The following is a 13,457-nucleotide window of genomic DNA, read 5'->3' as shown; positions in this document are numbered from 1 at the left end:
ATCATTTCTGTGGATCTAGTAAAACAAAAGTATGGAAGAACTTATCATTTATGAATATTACATTTTATAGAGAAGTATGCATGTTCCAAGATATGCTGATATTAAACTGTTTCTTAATGAAAATTCATGTCATCATACAGGAGATATTCTTTAAAAGTCCATTCTAGAAATGAAATATTAAAAGTAAATTTTTGCCCATTAGAGAAAGACATAAATAAGTGCTTACTCAATGCTATTTTTTAAGATAAATAAAATTTATAATCATAACTCAATAAGTTAATAAATTATTTTTCTTAATAGGGCTCTACAGGACTCAGAGCATGAAATAAATAGAGAAAAAATGATGGTGTCAGGTCACAGGAGAACCCATTCCCGCATCTTGTCTTATTATGGATACATTTCTCAAGCTTTCTGGTTTAGCAAATCACAGCTCTCCACATCCGTCTAAATATTTCAACCAGTCTTAGATGGGGTCTCGTCTGTTAAAAGAACTACCTTTTTTGCGTGTTGCTTAACGTCTCTGACCCCGCACCAAACCTTCCTGGGCACCAACGACCTGGAACAGGAGGGACTCAGAACTCAATGCTCCCCCTGGTCTGAGCAGGTCCCAGGAGGGCGAGGCTGAGCCCCTGTCCTTGGTGCTGAACCCACCGCGATAGACCCTCAAGGCCCCGGGTTTGAAAAGTGTCTTTCAGTCACTCTCTGCAGCAGCATATAGATCAAAACTGCTTTCCTCGAACCTTCTTCCCGTCCTCTAGTGCCCAGTTTGCAGTCTAATGCTCACATATTCCAATATAAACTAATTAGCAATAACCAAGCACTGAAAAATTTGAGGAACTTGAAGTAAATTAACTTCACAAAATTATAATCACTAAAACAATGAAGGTCTAGGCATTAATAAATGTGTTTAGATTTGTAGTTAAGACGATCAAAATACATCTTTCATGAGATCATAAATGACCTGGAGAGGGTATTTTTAATTACTAAAATAATATACTGTGCAACTTAGGTTAATACGTTTAGAAACTAGATAAGCAGACATTTATTTGAGAAAGCATAAATTAACATAATTGTTATAAGAAGCTATATATATGTACACACACACACGCACGCACACACACACACTACAAAGGCCAGGAGCTAGAAAGAATGTGAAAGATTTATCAAAGAAAATAACCAACTATAACTCCTAGGACCCAGAATTGTACTGCTGAGTTATATCAAACTCTCAATGGACAGGTAATTTCTAAATTATATAAACGCTATTGACTATAAAAAAGATGGAAACTCTCCAGCTTATTTTTGTAACGCAACCTGATTTAAAAAAAGCATAAAAAATAAAACTACAAGTGAGTGACATTTAAGGTATGAAAAAATTCTACACTGTTAGAATTCAACAGCATTTTACAAGTATCATCAATTAAAATGAAATAGAAATTAAAAGGTTTCATTTGAGGAAATACATCCATAAATCTTTATAATTTATATATTTTGTATTTTACAGATGAAGAAACCGAGACTCATAAATTTAAATAAATTGCCAAAGGCCACACAGCTAGTGCAGAACTGGGATTCTAAAATCTATACTCTTAGACAGTGAATGATGCTACCCCAGAGGGTAACAACACAAAACAACAAGAAGTTCTCTGGAACAGTTAAAACACAGACACACACAATCAAAGTTAGGACCAAGTAACTCCTACATGCAGGATAACAGAATTACTGTCATTGAGCATCTGTTTAATTCTGACACAATAAGGCATAGAGGAAAATATGATGAGTTACATCAGGGGTCCCCAACCCCTGGAACGCAGCCCAGTACCAGTCCACAGTCCGTCAGGAACGGACCTGCACAGCAGGAGGTGAGTGGTGGGCGAGCGAGTGAAAGCTTCATCTGTATTTACAGCCGCTCCCCATCACTCTCATTACCACCTGAGCCTCGCCTCCTGGCAGCCTTATGGTGAACTGTATAATTATTTCATTATATATTACAATGTAATAATAATAGAAGTAAAGTGCACAATTAATGTAATGCGCTTGAATCATCCCGAAACCATTTCCGCACTCCCAGTCCATGGAAAAATTGTCTTCCGCAAAACCGGTCTCCGGTGCCAAAAAGGTTGGGGACCACTGAGTTACATGATTCTCAGCTTCTGAAAAAAGGGACCTCGAGTTGTACAAAACAATGTGGTGAGGATATACTGGAGACCATGAACCACAGGCCCAGAAAAATCTCAGGCGGCATTTGGTTAGTCTTCTATAAATCACCCAGATCACTAAACTCACAATCACCTTTGAAACCGTCTGTTTCCTTGCCAATCGTATTCCACTGTGTGGGTTTCATCTCAGCGACCTTACTCAAATTCAATCTCTCCTCTTAATTCTACATCTACTGCCTTTGCTGGGACCTAAGTGCCTTCTTTCTGAATTACTGAGCAGCCTTTAAATGCATCTCCTGGGACCGCACCACCCAAACAAACAAACAAATATCACTCCTATAGCACAACAGCCCAGATAAAACTTAGGAAAACTGTTTTGGAAATGCTCTCTGCTCAAGAGCCTTGACTTCTTCTTGTGTCTGACTCTGATGAATTAAACACAGAGTCTGCACCTCTGGCCATGACCGGATGGCACTGCATCCTTTATGAAAGCTCCAACACTCCAGCAAAAATGGAGCCCCGTGCCTTCAATGCCTCCAGGGTTTCATCTTCTTCTTCGATTCTGTCCTCTCTCACCTGGCTTTACCTGAGGAGATCTGTATGTTATTCTATTTTTTAAAATAAAAATTGTCTATATTTAAGGTATACAACATGATTATATATATATATATAATACATATGTCTCTATATAGCTATAGATATAGTGAAATGATTGCTACAGTCAAGCTGCTTTCATATCATCTCCTCACACAGTTCTTTTTGTGTGGGGTAAGAACACCTGAAATCTGTTCCCTTAGCAAGTTTCCAGTATTCCATAGTCTTACTAACTACAGTCTCCATGCTGTATGTCATCAGACCTCTAGACTTACCTACGTAACCTCAGCTTTGCGCCCACTCATAGGCACCTCCCCATGTCCCCACCTGCCCATCATGGTAACCACTGTTCTACTCTCTGCTTCTATGCATTTCACCTTTTCTTATTCCACACACACGAGAGACCTGCAGTGCTCTTCTTCCTTGGTCTGTCTTATTTCCCTTCTCAGAGTGTCCTCCAAGTTCATCCATGTTGTTGCAAGTGGCAGAATTTCTTTTGTTGTTTTAAAGGCTGAGTAATATTCCATTATATGTATATACCACAATGCCTTTATCCGTTCATCTGTCAACGAACACTTAGGTTGTTTCCATATCTTGGGTAGTGTGAGGAACGCTGCAGTGATCATGGCTGGGCAGATAGCTCTTTGACATACTCATTTGATTTTGTTCGGGTATATGCCCAGGAGTGGGACTGCTGGGTCATATGGGAGCTATATTTTTAGTTTACTCAGGAACCTCCACACCGTTCTCCATAGTAGCTGCACCAGTTTACATTCCCACGGACAGTGTAGGAGCGTTCCCTTTTCTCCACACCCTCTCCGGCACTTGTTTACTTTTCTTTCTGATGATGCTAAAATCTTTGATAGGTCTTTTTCTCCTCCATCTCTATGGCTATCTCCACTCAAATTCAACACTTCAAAATATGAAGGTATGTGAACGTTTGTTTACACGCATGTTACAGGTGATGATAAAAAATATTAAAGTTATATTATTTTAATTAATAAAAATTTTAAGAGATTAGATATACAAAGCCATAGTGGGTACATAAAACCCATAACAAGAAAAGCATCTGGGGCCTTAGGATACTCAAATCTAAAGCAGAAGAAAAATGTCAATTAAAAGAATCTTCTGAATCTAGCCAACCAAATGAATAACCAAATGGAGCCCTTAAGATCTCTCACAGGTCTAAACTGTGCTGTGCTTACAAAGCACCGATGAGTAGATAATTTAAGATATGCTTAGGGTACACTCCTTTGAGTTTGGTGTTACCAACTACAAAATAAATGCTTCCTAAGGCCCCTTCCAATGTTCTTGACCTTTGGCTCTGCAAGTTCCCTCTAAGATTTAGGACTTCTTTTTGTGTGTACAGAAAATCGGTTGAAACACAGTTCATGCTCACAACTATGAATCGTGTACTAGCCTGGCTACCTAAAATATTTCAGGTATCTTTAAAAATCAGCTATAAATAAATATTCTTTGAATGAAGTTGATTCACCTTCCAAATGACAATTATATATTTGTGATCAAGCAATAAATTTTTTTGCAAGGGGAAGGAAGTAATGCAGTAAAGGGACGTAGAAGCACTGGCCTCTGTAATATTGATTTTATGAGTTAGAAAAGCAGAAAACTGTAGAGTTAGATTACTGATTAAAGAGGGGTGTGCTGATCTAGTTACATGAAGTAAAAATCTAGAATTTTTTAAAAGGTCAATTATTTTTCTTTATTTGGGTTACTTGAATATATATACTTGGCCCAATTTGTGCCCATCCATTACTGCATACTTTAGCAGAACAGGGGAGAACTTTATATTCCTTTCTATATAGACAAAATGCAATATATTTTACTAGTTTTAATATATTTCAAGTAGATTTAAGGAACCCATTCTGATCTTAACAGAGTGAAAACATAACTGTATCAATCTGACCACAAAGGTAGGAAGTTGGAAAGATTTAAGCAATGTTTTATTGTTGGTAGTTTTTTCCTCACTTTTTCCAGAACAGAGATGACATTGAATACAATTGCTTGGGCTGTACAGTCTGCTGAAGGCCTGCTTCCAATGTAAACGGCAGATGAAAGGTGGGAAATGGTACTGAACCGGGTCTTACATTCCCCACGTCTCTTGGCCTTTGGTGCTGTGTACAAATGACATCACAGTTTCCTCACTGCTCTTCCACAGCAGCTGCTAACATCATGGACTCGCTTTTCCCTGACAATCCATCAGAGCAGAACGAGTTTAAGTTCTTCTTGCCTCTGTTTCTACGTACACTGACCACAAACGCTCTCTATCCTCTGCTGATACGGATCTAGGAAGTTTCCTTCTTAACATATCAATATAAACACCATGCACAGAATTTGAACATGCAACACAACCCTGTTAACAAGCGGTCTTCTCACAGGTGTAACCTTCCATCTAATGCACTTTTACTTCATTCTGCAGTTCGTGGGAGGTTATGATACAGCGACCCCACGTCAAACATCTCTGTTCACACAAAAGCAAATTTAAAGGCAGAATATCTTACTGAGGGTTCCCTGGAGAAGAAAAGCTGTGTGAGAGGTCCACGTGCACTTAGGAAGCCTCTCCTCAAAGGCTGTCCTTAAAAGCTTCCGATGAAGAGAAGGAGATGTGGGTGTTCAGCACCAAGGTAGGAGGCACCTCATACCCGAAGTGACTTTCAAAGGAAGGTGTATTCCAAGACGTAAACGGGGGCAGGGCGGAGGCAGGCACAGCCATCCAAGCACTTCAGTCCATAGGAAACACACACAATTCGCTCTTAATTACACAGGAGCTGATCAGCGAGTTCAAGGTCATGGTGACCATCCTTATTTGAGCTCCACTAGGGCCCCTGGACTGGGAGACGGGGTGGGGGTGGGTATCCAGAGGAACGAAGCTCGGAGGCGGGGACTCGGGACTGGAAGGAGGCAAGCGGGTGAGGCTCGAAGAACGGGAGCCTGCAAGGCAGCTCACAGCCTTTCCTACACTTGTGGGTGCCTCTCTGCACAGCGTCTAATGCTCGAACACCAGCTTACCACTAACTTGCAAATCACTTAATTGACTTTTGATTAATAAAATAGATTACTGGTTTTACTAAAACTGAAACATAACACAGCTTTTCAAATTAAAATTATTGCAAGACCTGCAAGATGGTGGAAGAGTAACACGTGGAGATCACCTTCCTCCCCACAAATAACATCAGAAATACATCTACATGTGGAACAACTCCTACAGAACACCTACTGAATGCTGGCTGAAGACCTCAGACCTCACAAAAGGCAAAAAACTCCCCATGTACCTGGGTAGGGCAAAAGAAAAAAGAAAAAACAGAAACAAAAGGATAGGGACGGTACCTGCACCAGTGGGAGGGAGCTGTGAAGGAGGAAAGGTTTCCACACACTAGGAAGCCCCTTCGCGGGCGGAGACTGCGGGTGGTGGAGGGGGGAGCTTCGGAGCCACGGAGAAGAGCGCAGCAACACGGGTGCGGAGAGCAAAGCGGAGAGATTCCCGCACAGAGGATCAGGGCCGACCAGCACTCACCAGCCCGAGGCTTGTCTGCTCACCCGCCGGGGTGGGCAGGGGCTGGGAGCTGAGGCTTGGGCTTCGGTCGCAGCGCAGGGAGAGGACTGGGGTTGGCGGCGTGAACACAGCCTGAAGGGGGCTAGCACGCCACAGTTAGCCGGGAGGGAGTCCGGGGAAAAGTCTGGAGCTGCCGAAGAGGCAAGAGACTTTTTCTTCCCTCTTTGTTTCCTGGTGCGCGAGGAGAGGGAATTAAGAACGCCGCTTACAGGAGCTCCAGAGACAGGCGCGAGCCGCGGCTAACAGCGCGGACCCCAGAGACGGGCATGAGACGCTAAGGCTGCTGCTGCCGCCACCAAGAAGCCTGTGTGCAAGCACAGGTCACTCTCCACACCCCCCTTCCGGGGAGCCTGTGCAGCCCGCCACTGCCAAGGTCCCGGGATCCAGGGACAACTTCCCCGGGAGAACGCACGGCGCGCCTCAGGCTGGTGCAACGTCACACCGGCCTCTGCCGCCGCAGGCTCACCCGGCATCCATACCCCTCCCACCCCCGGCCTGAGTGAGCCAGAGCCCCCGAAGCAGCTGCTCCTTTAACCCTGTCCTGTCTGAGCGACGAACAGACGCCCTCAGGCGACCTACACGCAGAGGCAGGTCCAGATCCAAAGCCGAGCCCCGGGAGCTGTGCGAAGAAAGAAGAGAAAGGGAAATCTCTCCCAGCAGCCTCAGAAGCAGCGGATTGAATCTCCACAGTCAACTTGCTGGGGCCTGCATCTGTGGAATAACTGAATAGACAAAGAATCATCCCAAATTGAGGAGGTGGACTTTGTGTGATTTTGCTTGTATAGCTTTGCTTGTACCATTTGTCCTAGGGTTCAGTCTGTCTGGTTTGGGGGGTTTTTTTAGTATACTTTTTAGCACTTGTTATCAATGGTGGATTAGTTTTTTGCTTTGGTTGCTCTCTTCCTTCTCTCTTTTTTTTAAATTACTTTTTAATTTTTAATAATTATTTTTAATTTTAATTATTTTATTTTAGTTATTTTTTCTTTCCTTCTTTTTTTCTCCCTTTTCTTCTGAGCCGTGTGGCTGACAGGTTCTTGGTGCTCCAGCCAGATGTCAGGACTGTGCTTCTGAGGTGGAAGGCCAAGATCGGGACATTGGTCCACCAGAGACCTCCCAGCTCCACATAATATCAAATGGCTAGAGCTCTCCCAGAGATCTCCATCTCAATGCTAAGACCTGGCTCCACTTAACGAGCAGCAAGCTACAGTGCTGGACACCCCAGGCCAAACAACTAGCAAGACAGGAACACAACCCAACCCAATAGCAGAGCGGCTGCCTAAAATCATAATAAGGTCACAGACACCCCAAAACACACCAATGGACGCAGTCCTGCCCACCAGAAAGACAAGATCCAGCCTCATCCTCCAGAACACAGGCACCAGTCCCCTCCACTAGGAGGCCTACACAACCCACTGAACTAACCTATCACTGGAGTCAGACACCAAAATCAGCAGGGACTACGAAACCGCAGCCTGCGAAAAGGAGACCCCAAACACAGTAAGTTAAGCAAAATGAGAAGACAGAGAAACACAGCAGATGAAGGAGCAAGGTAAAAACCCACCAGACCAAACAAATGAAGAGGAAATAGGAAGTCGACCTGAAAAACAATTCAGAGTAATGATAGTAAAGATGATCCAAAATCTTGGAAATAGAATGGAGAAAATACAAGAAACGTTTAACAAGGACCTGGAAGAACTATAGAGCAAACAAATAATGATGAACAACACAATAAATGAAATTAAAAATTCTCGAGAATGAATCAATAGCAGAACAACTGAGGCAGAAGAACAGATAAGTGACCTGGAAGATAAAATAGTGGAAATAACTACTGCAGCGCAGAATAAAGAAAAAAGAATGAAAAGAACTGCGGACACTCTCAGAGACCTCTGGGACAACATTAAGTGCACCAACATTCGAATTATGGGGGTCCCAAAAAAGAAGAGAAAAAGAAAAGGACTGAGAAAATATTTGAAGAGGTAATAGTTGAAAACTTCCCTAATATGGTAAAGGAAATAGTCAATCAAGTCCAGGAAGCGCAGAGAGTCCCATACAGGATAAATCCAAAGAGAAACACTCCAAGACCCATATTAATCAAACTATCAAAAATTAAATACAAAGAAAAAATATTAAAAGCAGCAAGGGAAGAACAACAAATAACATACAAGGGAATCCCCATAAGGTTAACAGCTGATCTTTCAGGCGAAACTCTGCAAGCCAGAAGGGAGTTGCAGGACATATTTAAAGTGATGAAAGGGAAAAACTTACAACCAAGATTACTCTACCTAGCAAGGGTATCATTCAGATTCGATGGAAAAATTAAAACCTTTTCAGACTGTAAAATCTAAGAGAATTCAGCACCACCAAACCAGCTTTATAACAAATGCTAAAGGAACTTCTCTAGGCAGGAAAAAAAAGAGAAGGAAAAGACCTACAATAACAAACCCAAAACAATTAAGAAAATGGGAATAGGAACATACATATCGATAACTACCTTAAAAGTCAATGTATGAAATGCTCCAACCAAAAGACACAGACTGGCTGAATGGATTCAAAAACAAGAGCCGTATATATGCTGTCAACAAGAGACCCACTTCAGACCTAGGGACACATACAGACTGAAAGTGAGGGGACGGAATAAGATATTCCATGCAAGTGGAAATCAAAATAAAACTGGAGTAGCAATTCCCATATCAGACAGAACAGTCTTTAAAATAAAGAATATTACAAGAGACAAAGAAGGACACTACATAATGATCAAGGGATCAATCCAGGAAGAAGATATAACAATTGTAAATATTTATGCACCAGCATAGGAGCACCTCAATACATACGGCAAATGCTAACAGCCATAAAAGGAGAAATCGACAGTAACACAATCATAGAAGAGGACTTTAACACCCCACTTCCACCAATAGACAGATCATCCAACATGAAAATAAATAAGGAAACACAAGCTTTAAATGATACATTAAAAAAGATGGACTTAATTGATATTTATAGGACATTCCATCGAAAAACAATAGAATACACTTTCTTCCCAAGTGCTCATGGAACATTCTCCAGGATGGATCATATCTTAGGTCACAAATCAAGCCTTGGTAAATTTAAGAAAATTGAAATCATATCAAGGATCTCTTCTGACCACAATGCTATGAGATTAGATATCAATTAGAGGAAAAAAATCTGTAAAAAATACAAATACATGGAGGGTAAACAATACACTACTTAATAACCAAGAGATCACTGAAGAAATCAAAGAGGAAATCAAAAAATACCTAGAAACAAATGACAATAAAAACATAATGACCCAAAACCTATGAGATGCAGCAGAAGCAGATCTAAGAGGGAAGTGTATAGAAATACAACCCTTCCTCAAGAAACAAAAAAAATCTCAAATAAACAACCTAAACTTATACCTAAAGCAATTAGAGAAAGAAGAACAAAAGAACCCCAAAGTTAGCAGAAGGAGAGAAATCATAAAGATGAGATCAGAAATAAATGAAAAAGAAATGGAGGAAAAAATAGCAAAGATCAATAAAACTAAAAGCTGGTTCTTTGAGAAGATAAACAAAATTGATAAACCATTAACCAGACTCATCAACAAAACAAGGGAGAAGACTCAAACCAACAGAATTAGAAATGAAAAAGGAGAAGTAACAACTGACACTGCAGAAATAGGATCATGAGAGATTACTACAAGTGACTGTATGCCAATAAAATGGACAACCTGGAAGAAATGGACAAATTCTTAAAAAAGCACAACCTTTCGAGACTGAACAAGGAAGAAATAAAAAATATAAACAGGCCAATCACAAGCACTGAAATTGAAACTGTGACGAAAAATCTTCCAACAAACGAAAGTCCAGGACCAGATGGCTTCCCAGGTGAATTCTATCAAACATTTAGAGAAGAGCTAATACCTATCCTTCTCAAACTCTTGCATAATATAGCAGAGGAAGGAACATTCCCAATCTCATTCTATGAGGCCACCATCACCCTGATACCAAAACCAGACAAAAATGTCACAAAGAAAGAAAACTACAGGCCAATATCGCCAATGAACACAGATGCAAAATTCCTCAAGAAAATACTAGCAAACAGAATCCAACAGCACATTAAAAGGATCATACACCATGATCAAGTGGGGTTTATCCCAGGAATGCAAGGATTCTTCAATATATGCAAATCGATCAATGTGATGAGCAACTTTAACAAACTGAAGGAGAAAAACCATATGATCATGTCAATAGATGCAGAAAAAGCTTTTGACAAAATTCAGTACCCATTTATGATAAAAACCCTCCAGAAAGTAGGGAAAGAGGGAACTTACCTCAACATAATAAAGGCCATATATGACAAACCCACAGCCAACATCATTCTCAATGGCGAAAAGCTGAAACCATCTCCACTAAGATCAGGAACAACACAAGTTTGCCCACTCTCACCACTATTATTCAACATAGTTTTGGAAGTTTTAGCCACAGCAATCAGAGAAGAAAAGGAAATAAAAGGAATCCAAATCGGAAAAAAAGAAGTAAAGCTGTCACTGTTCGCAGAGGACACAAAACTATACATAGAGAATCCTAAAGACGCTACCAGAAAACTACCAGAGCTAATCAATGAATTTGGTAAAGTAGCAGGATACAAAATTAATGCACAGAAATCTCTTGCATTCCTATACACTAATGATGAAAAATCTGAAAGAGAAAGTAAGGAAACACCCACATTTGCCATTGCAACAAAAAGAATGAAATACCTAGGAAAAAACCTACCTAAGGAGACAAAAGACCTGTATGCAGAAAATTATAAGACACTGATGAAAGAAATTAAACAGGTTACAAACAGATGGAGAGATATACCATGTTCTTGGATTGGAAAAATCAACATTGTGAAAATGACTATACTACAGAAAGCAATCTACAGATTCAATGCAATCCCTATCAAACTACCAATGGCATTTTTCACAGAACCAGAACAAAACATTGCACAGTTTGTACTGAAACACAAAAGACCCCAAATAGCCAAAGCAATCTTGAGAAAGAAAAACGGAGCTGGAGGAATCAGGCTCCCTGACTTCAGACTATGCTACAAAGCTACAGTAATCAAGACAGTATGGTACTGGCACAAGAACAGAAATATAAATCAATGGAACAGGATCAAAAGCCTAGAGATAGGGCTTCCCTGGTGGTGCAGTGGTTGAGAGTCCACCTGCCAATGCAGGGGACACAGTTTCGTGCCCCAGTCCGGGAAGATCCCACATGCCGTGGAGCGGCTGGGCCCGTGAGCTATGGCCGCTGAGCCTGCGCATCCGGAGCCTGTGCTCCAGAACGGGAGAGGCCACAACGGTGAGAGGCCCATGTACTGCAAAAAAAAAAAAAGCCCAGAGATAAACCCATGCACATATGGTCACCTTATGTTTGATAAAGGATTCAAGCATATAAAATGGAGAAAAGACAGCCTCTTCAATAAGTGGTGCTGGGAAAACTGGACAGCTACATGTAAGAAGAATGAAATTAGAACACTTGCTAACACCATACACAAAAATAAAGTCAAAATGGATTAAAGACCTAAATGTAATGCCAGACACTATAAAACTCTTAGAGGAAAACATAGGCAGAACACTCTATGGCAGCAATCACAGCAAGATCCTTTTTGGACCACCTCCTAGAGAAATGGAAATAAAAACAAAAATAAACAAATGCGACCGAATGAAACTTAGCTTTTGCACAGCAAAGGAAACCATAAACAAGACGAAAAGACAACCCTCAGAATGGGAGAAAATATTTGCAAATGAAGCAACTGACAAAGGATTAATCTCCAAAACATACAAGCAACTCATGCAGCTCAATATCAAAAAAACAAACAACCCAATCCAAAAATGGGCAGAAGACCTAAATAGACATTTCTCCAAAGAAGACATACAGATGGCCAACAAACACATGAAATGATGCTCAACATCACTAATCATTAGAGAAATGCAAATCAGCACTGCAGTGAGCCATCACCTCATACCAGTCAGAATGGCCATCATCCAAAAATCTACAAACAGTAAATGCTGGAGAGGGTGTGGAGAAAAGGGAACCCTCTTGCACTGTTGGTGGGAATGTAAATTGATACAGCCACTATGGAGAACAGTATGGAGGTTCATTAAGACACTAAAAATAGAACTACCATACCACCCAGTGATCCCACTACTGGACATACACCTGAGGAAACCATAATTCAAAAAGAGTCATGTACTGCAATGCTCATTGCAGCACTATTTACAATAGCCAGGACATGGAAGCAACCTAAGTGCCCATCGACAGATGAATGGATAAAGAAGATGTGGCACATATATACAATGGAATAGTACTCAGCCATAAAAAGAAACGGAATTGAGTTATTTGTAGAAAGGTGGATGGACCTAGAGGCTGTCATACAGAGTGAAGTAAGTCAGAATGAGAAAAACAAATCCCGTATGCTAACACATATATATGGAATCTAAAAAAAAAAAAAGTGGTTCTGAAGAACCTAGGGGCAGGATAGGAATAAAGATGCAGACGTAGAGAATGGACTTGAGGACACGGGGATGGGGAAGGGTAAGCTGGTACAAAGTGAGAGAGTGGCATGGACATATATACACTACCAAATGTAAAATAGATAGCTAGTGGGAAGCAGCCGCATAGCACAGGGAGGTCAGCTTGGTGCTTTGTGACCACCTGGAGGGGTGGGATAGGGAGGGTGGGAGGGAGACGCAAGAGGGAGAGGATATGGGGATATATGTATACGTATAGCTGATTCACTTTGTTCCAAAGCAGAAACTAACACAACATTGTAAAGCAATTATACTCCAATAAACATGTTTAAAAAAAAAAAGATGCTAAAGGAGCAAAACACACACAAAAAAATTAAAATTATTATCTCAAATGTTACTTAACAAGTAAAGACCAATATAAATGGCATGAATGAACTTCAAAAGTTTTATCTCTAATAAAATATTGATCATGGGACTGTAACGTGTAATATCAGGTATAGAATGTTTAAGACAATAACGGCTTATACTAAATCCACTTCACATCCACTAAGTTGTTTTCCTATGCATATCCATTATTCATATTTGTCAGGAAAAAGGCAAAAACAAACTCTCTGCA

General features: G+C 40.7%; 1 protein-coding gene across 4 annotated transcripts in view; it reads right to left on the bottom strand.

Moving 5' to 3' along the window:
• Positions 1–13,457, bottom strand: part of SPOCK3 (SPARC (osteonectin), cwcv and kazal like domains proteoglycan 3) — a gene marked incomplete at both ends in the record, with an annotated part of 424,393 nt that overhangs the window by 145,088 nt on the left and 265,848 nt on the right. The gene's annotated exons all lie outside the window — the stretch shown is intronic.

Source organism: Leucopleurus acutus (assembly GCF_964270905.1).
Source record: "Leucopleurus acutus genome assembly, chromosome: 7".
Classification (NCBI taxonomy): Eukaryota; Metazoa; Chordata; class Mammalia; order Artiodactyla; family Delphinidae; genus Leucopleurus; species Leucopleurus acutus.
Note: the sequence above shows the minus strand (reverse complement) of the source record. Positions and strands in the feature narration are given on the sequence as shown.